Source organism: Botryllus schlosseri, chromosome 6, assembly GCF_051294905.1.
Source record: "Botryllus schlosseri isolate E-star chromosome 6, Bs_hap1, whole genome shotgun sequence".
Taxonomy (NCBI): Eukaryota; Metazoa; Chordata; class Ascidiacea; order Stolidobranchia; family Styelidae; genus Botryllus; species Botryllus schlosseri.
Genome location: NC_137241.1, coordinates 31,266,871 through 31,281,233, shown reverse-complemented (window position 1 = coordinate 31,281,233; position 14,363 = coordinate 31,266,871). Strand labels below are relative to the sequence as shown.

At 40.8% G+C, this 14,363-nt stretch overlaps 1 long non-coding RNA gene across 2 annotated transcripts in view; it reads right to left on the bottom strand.

The window, feature by feature from the left end:
- Positions 1–14,363, bottom strand: part of LOC145440712 (uncharacterized) — a 399,746-nt gene that overhangs the window by 114,972 nt on the left and 270,411 nt on the right. The gene's annotated exons all lie outside the window — the stretch shown is intronic.

The window sequence follows — 14,363 nt, the reverse complement described above, 5'->3', positions numbered from 1 at the left end:
AAGTAGCATATTCAGAATGAATAATCCGATACCCTAATTCAACGTGTTTAAGCGGGCGGTCGGTATTGAAAATGGTCCTGGAGCTTCAACCGATCGTATCAGACTCTCAAAGACGTGAGATTTCTTCGACGCAACGCTTGAAGAGGCGCAAAATTCCATGTGAAATCGAGTTCATTTATTACACCCCCTAAAAAAGTAACATATTCAGAATGAATAATCCGATACCCTAGTTTACGTGTTTAAGCGGGCGGTCGTTATTGAAAATGGTCCTGGAGCTTCAGCCGATCGTATAAAACTCTCAGAGACGTGAAATTTCTTCGACGCGACGCTTAAAGAGGCGCAAAAGTCCAATTGAAATCGAGTTCATTTATTACACCCCCCAAAAAAGTAGCACATTCAGAATGAATAATCCGATACCCTTATTCAACGTGTTTAAGCGGGCGGTCGTTATTGAAAATGGTCCTGGAGCTTCAACCGATCGTATCAAACTCTCAGAGACGTGAAATTTCTTCGACGCAACGCTTGAAGAGGCGCAAAATTCCATGTGAAATCGAGTTCATTTATTATACCCCAAAAAAAGGTAACATATTCAGAATGAATAATCCGATACCCTAATTCAACGTGTTTAAGCGGGCGGTCGGTATTGAAAATGGTCCTGGAGCTTCAACCGATCGTATCAAACTCTCAGAGACGTGAAATTTCTTCGACACGACGCTTAAAGAGCCGCAAAAGTTTAATTGAAATCAAGTTCATTTAATATACCCCCTAAAAAGTAGCATATTCAGAATGAATAATCCGATACCCTAACTCAACGTGTTTAAGCGGGCGGTCGGTATTGAAAATGGTCCTGGAGCTTCAACCGATCGTATCAGACTCTCAAAGACGTGAGATTTCTTCGACGCAACGCTTGAAGAGGCGCAAAATTCCATGTGAAATCGAGTTCATTTATTACAACCCCTAAAAAAGTAACATATTCAGAATGAATAATCCGATACCCTAGTTTACGTGTTTAAGCGGGCGGTCGTTATTGAAAATGGTCCTGGAGCTTCAGCCGATCGTATAAAACTCTCAGAGACGTGAAATTTCTTCGACGCGACGCTTAAAGAGGCGCAAAAGTCCAATTGAAATCGAGTTCATTTATTACACCCCCCAAAAAAGTAGCACATTCAGAATGAATAATCCGATACCCTAATTCAACGTGTTTAAGCGGGCGGTCGGTATTGAAAATGGTCCTGGAGCTTCAGCCGATCGTATAAAACTCTCAGAGACGTGAAATTTCTTCGACGCGACGCTTAAAGAGGCGCAAAAGTTTAATTGAAACCAAGTTCATTTATTATACCCCCTAAAAAAGTAGCATATTCAGAATGAATAATCCGATACCCTATTTCAACGTGTTCAAGCGGGCGGTCGTTATTGAAAATGGTCCTGGAGCTTCAGCCGATCATATTAAACTCTCAAAGACGGGGGATTTCGTCGACGCGACGCTTAAAGAGGCGCAAAAGTTTAATTGAAATCAAGTTTATTTATTATACCCCCTAAAAAAGTAGCATATTCAGAATGAATAATCAGATACCCTATTTCAACGTGTTCAAGCGGGCGGTCGTTATTGAAAATGGTCCTGGAGCTTCAGCCGATCGTATTAAACTCTCAAAGACGGGGGATTTCGTCGACGCGACGCTTAAAGAGGCGCAAAAGTTTAATTGAAACCAAGTTCATTTATTATACCCCCTAAAAAAGTAGCATATTCAGAATGAATAATCCGATACCCTATTTCAACGTGTTCAAGCGGGCGGTCGTTATTGAAAATGGTCCTGGAGCTTCAGCCGATCATATTAAACTCTCAAAGACGGGGGATTTCGTCGACGCGACGCTTAAAGAGGCGCAAAAGTTTAATTGAAATCAAGTTCATTTAATATACCCCCTAAAAAGTAGCATATTCAGAATGAATAATCCGATACCCTATTTCAACGTGTTCAAGCGGGCGGTCGTTATTGAAAATGGTCCTGGAGCTAAAGCCGATCGTATCAAACTTTCAAAGACGAGAGATTTCTTCGACGCGATGCTTAAAAATGCGCAAAATTCCAATTGAAATCGAGTTTATTTATTATACACCCTAAAAAAGTAGTATATTCAGAATGAACAATCCGATACCCTAATTCAAGGTGTTGAGGAGGGCGGACGGTATTGCAATTGGTCCTGGAGCTTCAGCCGATTGTATCAAACTCTCAAAGACGTGGGATTTCTCCGACGCGATGCTTAAAGAGGCGCAAAATTCCAATTGAAATCGAGTTTATTTATTATACACCTTAAAAAAGTAGCATATTCAGAATGAATAATCCGATACCAAATTTCAACGTGTTCAAGCGGGCGGTCGTTATTGAAAATGGTCCTGGAGCTTCAGCCGATCGTATTAAACTCTCAAAGACGGGGGATTTCGTCGACGCGACGCTTAAAGAGGCGCAAAAGTTTAATTGAAATCAAGTTCATTTATTATACCCCCTAAAAAAGTAGCATATTCAGAATGAATAATCCGATACCCTATTTCAACGTGTTCAAGCGGGCGGTCGTTATTGAAAATGGTCCTGGAGCTAAAGCTGATCGTATTAAACTCTCAAAGACGGGGGATTTCGTCGACGCGACGCTTAAAGAGGCGCAAAAGTTTAATTGAAGTCAAGTTCATTTATTATACCCCCTAAAAAAGTAGCAAATTCAGAATGAATAATCCGATACCCTATTTCAACGTGTTCAAGCGGGCGGTCGTTATTGAAAATGGTCTTGGAGCTTCAGCCGATCGTATTAAACTCTCAAAGACGGGGGATTTCGTCGACGCGACGCTTAAAGAGACGCAAAAGTTTAATTGAAATCAAGTTCATTTATTATACCCCCTAAAAAAGTAGCATATTCAGAATGAATAATCCGATACCCTATTTCAACGTGTTCAAGCGGGCGGTCGTTATTGAAAATGGTCCTGGAGCTTCAGCCGATCGTATTAAACTCTCAAAGACGGGGGATTTCGTCGACGCGACGCTTGAAGAGGCGCAAAAGTTTAATTGAAATCAAGTTCATTTATTATACCCCCTAAAAAAGTAGCATATTCAGAATGAATAATCCGATACCCTATTTCAACGTGTTCAAGCGGGCGGTCGTTATTGAAAATGGTCCTGGAGCTTCAGCCGATCGTATCAAACTTTCAAAGACGAGAGATTTCTTCGACGCGATGCTTAAAGAGGCGCAAAAGTTTAATTGAAATCAAGTTCATTTATTATACCTCCTAAAAAAGTAGCATATTCAGAATGAATAATCCGATACCCTATTTCAACGTGTTCAAGCGGGCGGTCGTTATTGAAAATGGTCCTGGAGCTTCAGCCGATCATATTAAACTCTCAAAGACGGGGTATTTCGTCGACGCGACGCTTAAAGAGGCTCAAAAGTTTAATTGAAGTCAAGTTCATTTATTATACCCCCTAAAAAAGTAGCAAATTCAAAATGAATAATCCGATACCCTATTTCAACGTGTTCAAGCGGGCGGTCGTTATTGAAAATGGTCTTGGAGCTTCAGCCGATCGTATTAAACTCTCAAAGACGGGGGATTTCGTCGACGCGACGCTTGAAGAGGCGCAAAAGTTTAATTGAAATCAAGTTCATTTATTATACCCCCTAAAAAAGTAGCATATTCAGAATGAATAATCCGATACCCTATTTCAACGTGTTCAAGCGGGCGGTCGTTATTGAAAATGGTCCTGGAGCTTCAGCCGATCGTATCAAACTTTCAAAGACGAGAGATTTCTTCGACGCGATGCTTAAAGAGGCGCAAAAGTTTAATTGAAATCAAGTTCATTTATTATACCTCCTAAAAAAGTAGCATATTCAGAATGAATAATCCGATACCCTATTTCAACGTGTTCAAGCGGGCGGTCGTTATTGAAAATGGTCCTGGAGCTTCAGCCGATCGTATTAAACTCTCAAAGACGGGGGATTTCGTCGACGCGACGCTTAAAGAGGCGCAAAAGTTTAATTGAAGTCAAGTTCATTTATTATACCCCCTAAAAAAGTAGCAAATTCAGAATGAATAATCCGATACCCTATTTCAACGTGTTCAAGCGGGCGGTCGTTATTGAAAATGGTCTTGGAGCTTCAGCCGATCGTATTAAACTCTCAAAGACGGGGGATTTCGTCGACGCGACGCTTAAAGAGACGCAAAAGTTTAATTGAAATCAAGTTCATTTATTTTACCCCCTAAAAAAGTAGCATATTCAGAATGAATAATCCGATACCCTATTTCAACGTGTTCAAGCGGGCGGTCGTTATTGAAAATGGTCCTGGAGCTTCAGCCGATCGTATTAAACTCTCAAAGACGGGGGATTTCGTCGACGCGACGCTTGAAGAGGCGCAAAAGTTTAATTGAAATCAAGTTCATTTATTATACCCCCTAAAAAAGTAGCATATTCAGAATGAATAATCCGATACCCTATTTCAACGTGTTCAAGCGGGCGGTCGTTATTGAAAATGGTCCTGGAGCTTCAGCCGATCGTATCAAACTTTCAAAGACGAGAGATTTCTTCGACGCGATGCTTAAAGAGGCGCAAAAGTTTAATTGAAATCAAGTTCATTTATTATACCTCCTAAAAAAGTAGCATATTCAGAATGAATAATCCGATACCCTATTTCAACGTGTTCAAGCGGGCGGTCGTTATTGAAAATGGTCCTGGAGCTTCAGCCGATCGTATTAAACTCTCAAAGACGGGGGATTTCGTCGACGCGACGCTTAAAGAGGCGCAAAAGTTTAATTGAAGTCAAGTTCATTTATTATACCCCCTAAAAAAGTAGCATATTCAGAATGAATAATCCGATACCCTATTTCAACGTGTTCAAGCGGGCGGTCGTTATTGAAAATGGTCTTGGAGCTTCAGCCGATCGTATTAAACTCTCAAAGACGGGGGATTTCGTCGACGCGACGCTTAAAGAGACGCAAAAGTTTAATTGAAATCAAGTTCATTTATTATACCCCCTAAAAAAGTAGCATATTCAGAATAAATAATCCGATACCCTATTTCAACGTGTTCAAGCGGGCGGTCGTTATTGAAAATGGTCCTGGAGCTTCAGCCGATCGTATTAAACTCTCAAAGACGGGGGATTTCGTCGACGCGACGCTTAAAGAGACGCAAAAGTTTAATTGAAATCAAGTTCATTTATTATACCCTCTAAAAAAGTAGCATATTCAGAATGAATATTCCGATACCCTATTTCAACGTGTTCAAGCGGGCGGTCGTTATTGAAAATGGTCCTGGAGCTTCAGCCGATCGTATTAAACTCTCAAAGACGGGGGATTTCGTCGACGCGACGCTTGAAGAGGCGCAAAAGTTTAATTGAAATCAAGTTCATTTATTATACCCCCTAAAAAAGTAGCATATTCAGAATGAATAATCCGATACCCTATTTCAACGTGTTCAAGCGGGCGGTCGTTATTGAAAATGGTCCTGGAGCTTCAGCCGATCGTATCAAACTTTCAAAGACGAGAGATTTCTTCGACGCGATGCTTAAAGAGGCGCAAAAGTTTAATTGAAATCAAGTTCATTTATTATACCTCCTAAAAAAGTAGCATATTCAGAATGAATAATCCGATACCCTATTTCAACGTGTTCAAGCGGGCGGTCGTTATTGAAAATGGTCCTGGAGCTTCAGCCGATCGTATCAAACTCTCAAAGACGGGGGATTTCGTCGACACGACGCTTAAAGAGGCGCAAAAGTTTAATTGAAGTCAAGTTCATTTATTATACCCCCTAAAAAAGTAGCAAATTCAGAATGAATAATCCGATACCCTATTTCAACGTGTTCAAGCGGGCGGTCGTTATTGAAAATGGTCTTGGAGCTTCAGCCGATCGTATTAAACTCTCAAAGACGGGGGATTTCGTCGACGCGACGCTTAAAGAGACGCAAAAGTTTAATTGAAATCAAGTTCATTTATTATACCCCCTAAAAAAGTAGCATATTCAGAATGAATAATCCGATACCCTATTTCAACGTGTTCAAGCGGGCGGTCGTTATTGAAAATGGTCCTGGAGCTTCAGCCGATCGTATTAAACTCTCAAAGACGGGGGATTTCGTCGACGCGACGCTTGAAGAGGCGCAAAAGTTTAATTGAAATCAAGTTCATTTATTATACCCCCTAAAAAAGTAGCATATTCAGAATGAATATTCCGATACCCTATTTCAACGTGTTCAAGCGGGCGGTCGTTATTGAAAATGGTCCTGGAGCTTCAGCCGACCGTATTAAACTCTCAAAGACGGGGGATTTCGTCGACGCGACGCTTAAAGAGGCGCAAAAGTTTAATTGAAATCAAGTTCATTTGTTATACCCCCTAAAAAAGTAGCATATTCAGAATGAATAATCCGATACCCTATTTCAACGTGTTCAAGCGGGCGGTCGTTATTGAAAATGGTCCTGGAGCTTCAGCCGATCGTATTAAACACTCAAAGACGGGGGATTTCGTCGACGCGACGCTTAAAGAGGCGCAAAAGTTTAATTGGAATCAAGTTCATTTATTATACCCCCTAAAAAGTAGCATATTCAGAATGAATAATCAGATACCCTATTTCAACGTGTTCAAGCGGGCGGTCGTTATTGAAAATGGTCCTGGAGCTTCAGCCGATCGTATTAAACTCTCAAAGACGGGGGATTTCGTCGACGCGACGCTTAAAGAGGCGCAAAAGTTTAATTGAAACCAAGTTCATTTATTATACCCCCTAAAAAAGTAGCATATTCAGAATGAATAATCCGATACCCTATTTCAACGTGTTCAAGCGGGCGGTCGTTATTGAAAATGGTCCTGGAGCTTCAGCCGATCATATTAAACTCTCAAAGACGGGGGATTTCGTCGACGCGACGCTTAAAGAGGCGCAAAAGTTTAATTGAAATCAAGTTCATTTAATATACCCCCTAAAAAAGTAGCATATTCAGAATGAATAATCCGATACCCTATTTCAACGTGTTCAAGCGGGCGGTCGTTATTGAAAATGGTCCTGGAGCTAAAGCCGATCGTATCAAACTTTCAAAGACGAGAGATTTCTTCGACGCGATGCTTAAAAATGCGCAAAATTCCAATTGAAATCGAGTTTATTTATTATACACCCTAAAAAAGTAGTATATTCAGAATGAACAATCCGATACCCTAATTCAAGGTGTTGAGGAGGGCGGACGGTATTGAAATTGGTCCTGGAGCTTCAGCCGATTGTATCAAACTCTCAAAGACGTGGGATTTCTCCGACGCGATGCTTAAAGAGGCGCAAAATTCCAATTGAAATCGAGTTTATTTATTATACACCTTAAAAAAGTAGCATATTCAGAATGAATAATCCGATACCAAATTTCAACGTGTTCAAGCGGGCGGTCGTTATTGAAAATGGTCCTGGAGCTTCAGCCGATCGTATTAAACTCTCAAAGACGGGGGATTTCGTCGACGCGACGCTTAAAGAGGCGCAAAAGTTTAATTGAAATCAAGTTCATTTATTATACCCCCTAAAAAAGTAGCATATTCAGAATGAATAATCCGATACCCTATTTCAACGTGTTCAAGCGGGCGGTCGTTATTGAAAATGGTCCTGGAGCTAAAGCTGATCGTATTAAACTCTCAAAGACGGGGGATTTCGTCGACGCGACGCTTAAAGAGGCGCAAAAGTTTAATTGAAGTCAAGTTCATTTATTATACCCCCTAAAAAAGTAGCAAATTCAGAATGAATAATCCGATACCCTATTTCAACGTGTTCAAGCGGGCGGTCGTTATTGAAAATGGTCTTGGAGCTTCAGCCGATCGTATTAAACTCTCAAAGACGGGGGATTTCGTCGACGCGACGCTTAAAGAGACGCAAAAGTTTAATTGAAATCAAGTTCATTTATTATACCCCCTAAAAAAGTAGCATATTCAGAATGAATAATCCGATACCCTATTTCAACGTGTTCAAGCGGGCGGTCGTTATTGAAAATGGTCCTGGAGCTTCAGCCGATCGTATTAAACTCTCAAAGACGGGGGATTTCGTCGACGCGACGCTTGAAGAGGCGCAAAAGTTTAATGGAAATCAAGTTCATTTATTATACCCCCTAAAAAAGTAGCATATTCAGAATGAATAATCCGATACCCTATTTCAACGTGTTCAAGCGGGCGGTCGTTATTGAAAATGGTCCTGGAGCTTCAGCCGATCGTATCAAACTTTCAAAGACGAGAGATTTCTTCGACGCGATGCTTAAAGAGGCGCAAAAGTTTAATTGAAATCAAGTTCATTTATTATACCTCCTAAAAAAGTAGCATATTCAGAATGAATAATCCGATACCCTATTTCAACGTGTTCAAGCGGGCGGTCGTTATTGAAAATGGTCCTGGAGCTTCAGCCGATCGTATTAAACTCTCAAAGACGGGGGATTTCGTCGACGCGACGCTTAAAGAGGCGCAAAAGTTTAATTGAAGTCAAGTTCATTTATTATACCCCCTAAAAAAGTAGCAAATTCAGAATGAATAATCCGATACCCTATTTCAACGTGTTCAAGCGGGCGGTCGTTATTGAAAATGGTCTTGGAGCTTCAGCCGATCGTATTAAACTCTCAAAGACGGGGGATTTCGTCGACGCGACGCTTAAAGAGGCGCAAAAGTTTAATTGAAATCAAGTTCATTTAATATACCCCCTAAAAAAGTAGCATATTCAGAATGAATAATCCGATACCCTATTTCAACGTGTTCAAGCGGGCGGTCGTTATTGAAAATGGTCCTGGAGCTAAAGCCGATCGTATCAAACTTTCAAAGACGAGAGATTTCTTCGACGCGATGCTTAAAAATGCGCAAAATTCCAATTGAAATCGAGTTTATTTATTATACACCCTAAAAAAGTAGTATATTCAGAATGAACAATCCGATACCCTAATTCAAGGTGTTGAGGAGGGCGGACGGTATTGAAATTGGTCCTGGAGCTTCAGCCGATTGTATCAAACTCTCAAAGACGTGGGATTTCTCCGACGCGATGCTTAAAGAGGCGCAAAATTCCAATTGAAATCGAGTTTATTTATTATACACCTTAAAAAAGTAGCATATTCAGAATGAATAATCCGATACCAAATTTCAACGTGTTCAAGCGGGCGGTCGTTATTGAAAATGGTCCTGGAGCTTCAGCCGATCGTATTAAACTCTCAAAGACGGGGGATTTCGTCGACGCGACGCTTAAAGAGGCGCAAAAGTTTAATTGAAATCAAGTTCATTTATTATACCCCCTAAAAAAGTAGCATATTCAGAATGAATAATCCGATACCCTATTTCAACGTGTTCAAGCGGGCGGTCGTTATTGAAAATGGTCCTGGAGCTAAAGCTGATCGTATTAAACTCTCAAAGACGGGGGATTTCGTCGACGCGACGCTTAAAGAGGCGCAAAAGTTTAATTGAAATCAAGTTCATTTATTATACCTCCTAAAAAAGTAGCATATTCAGAATGAATAATCCGATACCCTATTTCAACGTGTTCAAGCGGGCGGTCGTTATTGAAAATGGTCCTGGAGCTTCAGCCGATCGTATCAAACTCTCAAAGACGGGGGATTTCGTCGACACGACGCTTAAAGAGGCGCAAAAGTTTAATTGAAGTCAAGTTCATTTATTATACCCCCTAAAAAAGTAGCAAATTCAGAATGAATAATCCGATACCCTATTTCAACGTGTTCAAGCGGGCGGTCGTTATTGAAAATGGTCTTGGAGCTTCAGCCGATCGTATTAAACTCTCAAAGACGGGGGATTTCGTCGACGCGACGCTTGAAGAGGCGCAAAAGTTTAATTGAAATCAAGTTCATTTATTATACCCCCTAAAAAAGTAGCATATTCAGAATGAATATTCCGATACCCTATTTCAACGTGTTCAAGCGGGCGGTCGTTATTGAAAATGGTCCTGGAGCTTCAGCCGACCGTATTAAACTCTCAAAGACGGGGGATTTCGTCGACGCGACGCTTGAAGAGGCGCAAAAGTTTAATTGAAATCAAGTTCATTTATTATACCCCCTAAAAAAGTAGCATATTCAGAATGAATATTCCGATACCCTATTTCAACGTGTTCAAGCGGGCGGTCGTTATTGAAAATGGTCCTGGAGCTTCAGCCGACCGTATTAAACTCTCAAAGACGGGGGATTTCGTCGACGCGACGCTTAAAGAGGCGCAAAAGTTTAATTGAAATCAAGTTCATTTGTTATACCCCCTAAAAAAGTAGCATATTCAGAATGAATAATCCGATACCCTATTTCAACGTGTTCAAGCGGGCGGTCGTTATTGAAAATGGTCCTGGAGCTTCAGCCGATCGTATTAAACACTCAAAGACGGGGGATTTCGTCGACGCGACGCTTAAAGAGGCGCAAAAGTTTAATTGGAATCAAGTTCATTTATTATACCCCCTAAAAAGTAGCATATTCAGAATGAATAATCAGATACCCTATTTCAACGTGTTCAAGCGGGCGGTCGTTATTGAAAATGGTCCTGGAGCTTCAGCCGATCGTATTAAACTCTCAAAGACGGGGGATTTCGTCGACGCGACGCTTAAAGAGGCGCAAAAGTTTAATTGAAACCAAGTTCATTTATTATACCCCCTAAAAAAGTAGCATATTCAGAATGAATAATCCGATACCCTATTTCAACGTGTTCAAGCGGGCGGTCGTTATTGAAAATGGTCCTGGAGCTTCAGCCGATCATATTAAACTCTCAAAGACGGGGGATTTCGTCGACGCGACGCTTAAAGAGGCGCAAAAGTTTAATTGAAATCAAGTTCATTTAATATACCCCCTAAAAAAGTAGCATATTCAGAATGAATAATCCGATACCCTATTTCAACGTGTTCAAGCGGGCGGTCGTTATTGAAAATGGTCCTGGAGCTAAAGCCGATCGTATCAAACTTTCAAAGACGAGAGATTTCTTCGACGCGATGCTTAAAAATGCGCAAAATTCCAATTGAAATCGAGTTTATTTATTATACACCCTAAAAAAGTAGTATATTCAGAATGAACAATCCGATACCCTAATTCAAGGTGTTGAGGAGGGCGGACGGTATTGAAATTGGTCCTGGAGCTTCAGCCGATTGTATCAAACTCTCAAAGACGTGGGATTTCTCCGACGCGATGCTTAAAGAGGCGCAAAATTCCAATTGAAATCGAGTTTATTTATTATACACCTTAAAAAAGTAGCATATTCAGAATGAATAATCCGATACCAAATTTCAACGTGTTCAAGCGGGCGGTCGTTATTGAAAATGGTCCTGGAGCTTCAGCCGATCGTATTAAACTCTCAAAGACGGGGGATTTCGTCGACGCGACGCTTAAAGAGGCGCAAAAGTTTAATTGAAATCAAGTTCATTTATTATACCCCCTAAAAAAGTAGCATATTCAGAATGAATAATCCGATACCCTATTTCAACGTGTTCAAGAGGGCGGTCGTTATTGAAAATGGTCCTGGAGCTAAAGCTGATCGTATTAAACTCTCAAAGACGGGGGATTTCGTCGACGCGACGCTTAAAGAGGCGCAAAAGTTTAATTGAAGTCAAGTTCATTTATTATACCCCCTAAAAAAGTAGCAAATTCAGAATGAATAATCCGATACCCTATTTCAACGTGTTCAAGCGGGCGGTCGTTATTGAAAATGGTCTTGGAGCTTCAGCCGATCGTATTAAACTCTCAAAGACGGGGGATTTCGTCGACGCGACGCTTAAAGAGACGCAAAAGTTTAATTGAAATCAAGTTCATTTATTATACCCCCTAAAAAAGTAGCATATTCAGAATGAATAATCCGATACCCTATTTCAACGTGTTCAAGCGGGCGGTCGTTATTGAAAATGGTCCTGGAGCTTCAGCCGATCGTATTAAACTCTCAAAGACGGGGGATTTCGTCGACGCGACGCTTGAAGAGGCGCAAAAGTTTAATTGAAATCAAGTTCATTTATTATACCCCCTAAAAAAGTAGCATATTCAGAATGAATAATCCGATACCCTATTTCAACGTGTTCAAGCGGGCGGTCGTTATTGAAAATGGTCCTGGAGCTTCAGCCGATCGTATCAAACTTTCAAAGACGAGAGATTTCTTCGACGCGATGCTTAAAGAGGCGCAAAAGTTTAATTGAAATCAAGTTCATTTATTATACCTCCTAAAAAAGTAGCATATTCAGAATGAATAATCCGATACCCTATTTCAACGTGTTCAAGCGGGCGGTCGTTATTGAAAATGGTCCTGGAGCTTCAGCCGATCGTATTAAACTCTCAAAGATGGGGGATTTCGTCGACGCGACGCTTAAAGAGGCGCAAAAGTTTAATTGAAGTCAAGTTCATTTATTATACCCCCTAAAAAAGTAGCAAATTCAGAATGAATAATCCGATACCCTATTTCAACGTGTTCAAGCGAGCGGTCGTTATTGAAAATGGTCTTGGAGCTTCAGCCGATCGTATTAAACTCTCAAAGACGGGGGATTTCGTCGACGCGACGCTTAAAGAGGCGCAAAAGTTTAATTGAAATCAAGTTCATTTAATATACCCCCTAAAAAAGTAGCATATTCAGAATGAATAATCCGATACCCTATTTCAACGTGTTCAAGCGGGCGGTCGTTATTGAAAATGGTCCTGGAGCTAAAGCCGATCGTATCAAACTTTCAAAGACGAGAGATTTCTTCGACGCGATGCTTAAAAATGCGCAAAATTCCAATTGAAATCGAGTTTATTTATTATACACCCTAAAAAAGTAGTATATTCAGAATGAACAATCCGATACCCTAATTCAAGGTGTTGAGGAGGGCGGACGGTATTGAAATTGGTCCTGGAGCTTCAGCCGATTGTATCAAACTCTCAAAGACGTGGGATTTCTCCGACGCGATGCTTAAAGAGGCGCAAAATTCCAATTGAAATCGAGTTTATTTATTATACACCTTAAAAAAGTAGCATATTCAGAATGAATAATCCGATACCAAATTTCAACGTGTTCAAGCGGGCGGTCGTTATTGAAAATGGTCCTGGAGCTTCAGCCGATCGTATTAAACTCTCAAAGACGGGGGATTTCGTCGACGCGACGCTTAAAGAGGCGCAAAAGTTTAATTGAAATCAAGTTCATTTATTATACCCCCTAAAAAAGTAGCATATTCAGAATGAATAATCCGATACCCTATTTCAACGTGTTCAAGCGGGCGGTCGTTATTGAAAATGGTCCTGGAGCTAAAGCTGATCGTATTAAACTCTCAAAGACGGGGGATTTCGTCGACGCGACGCTTAAAGAGGCGCAAAAGTTTAATTGAAGTCAAGTTCATTTATTATACCCCCTAAAAAAGTAGCAAATTCAGAATGAATAATCCGATACCCTATTTCAACGTGTTCAAGCGGGCGGTCGTTATTGAAAATGGTCTTGGAGCTTCAGCCGATCGTATTAAACTCTCAAAGACGGGGGATTTCGTCGACGCGACGCTTAAAGAGACGCAAAAGTTTAATTGAAATCAAGTTCATTTATTATACCCCCTAAAAAAGTAGCATATTCAGAATGAATAATCCGATACCCTATTTCAACGTGTTCAAGCGGGCGGTCGTTATTGAAAATGGTCCTGGAGCTTCAGCCGATCGTATTAAACTCTCAAAGACGGGGGATTTCGTCGACGCGACGCTTAAAGAGACGCAAAAGTTTAATTGAAGTCAAGTTCATTTATTATACCCCCTAAAAAAGTAGCAAATTCAGAATGAATAATCCGATACCCTATTTCAACGTGTTCAAGCGGGCGGTCGTTATTGAAAATGGTCTTGGAGCTTCAGCCGATCGTATTAAACTCTCAAAGACGGGGGATTTCGTCGACGCGACGCTTGAAGAGGCGCAAAAGTTTAATTGAAATCAAGTTCATTTATTATACCCCCTAAAAAAGTAGCATATTCAGAATGAATATTCCGATACCCTATTTCAACGTGTTCAAGCGGGCGGTCGTTATTGAAAATGGTCCTGGAGCTTCAGCCGACCGTATTAAACTCTCAAAGACGGGGGATTTCGTCGACGCGACGCTTGAAGAGGCGCAAAAGTTTAATTGAAATCAAGTTCATTTATTATACCCCCTAAAAAAGTAGCATATTCAGAATGAATATTCCGATACCCTATTTCAACGTGTTCAAGCGGGCGGTCGTTATTGAAAATGGTCCTGGAGCTTCAGCCGACCGTATTAAACTCTCAAAGACGGGGGATTTCGTCGACGCGACGCTTAAAGAGGCGCAAAAGTTTAATTGAAATCAAGTTCATTTGTTATACCCCCTAAAAAAGTAGCATATTCAGAATGAATAATCCGATACCCTATTTCAACGTGTTCAAGCGGGCGGTCGTTATTGAAAATGGTCCTGGAGCTTC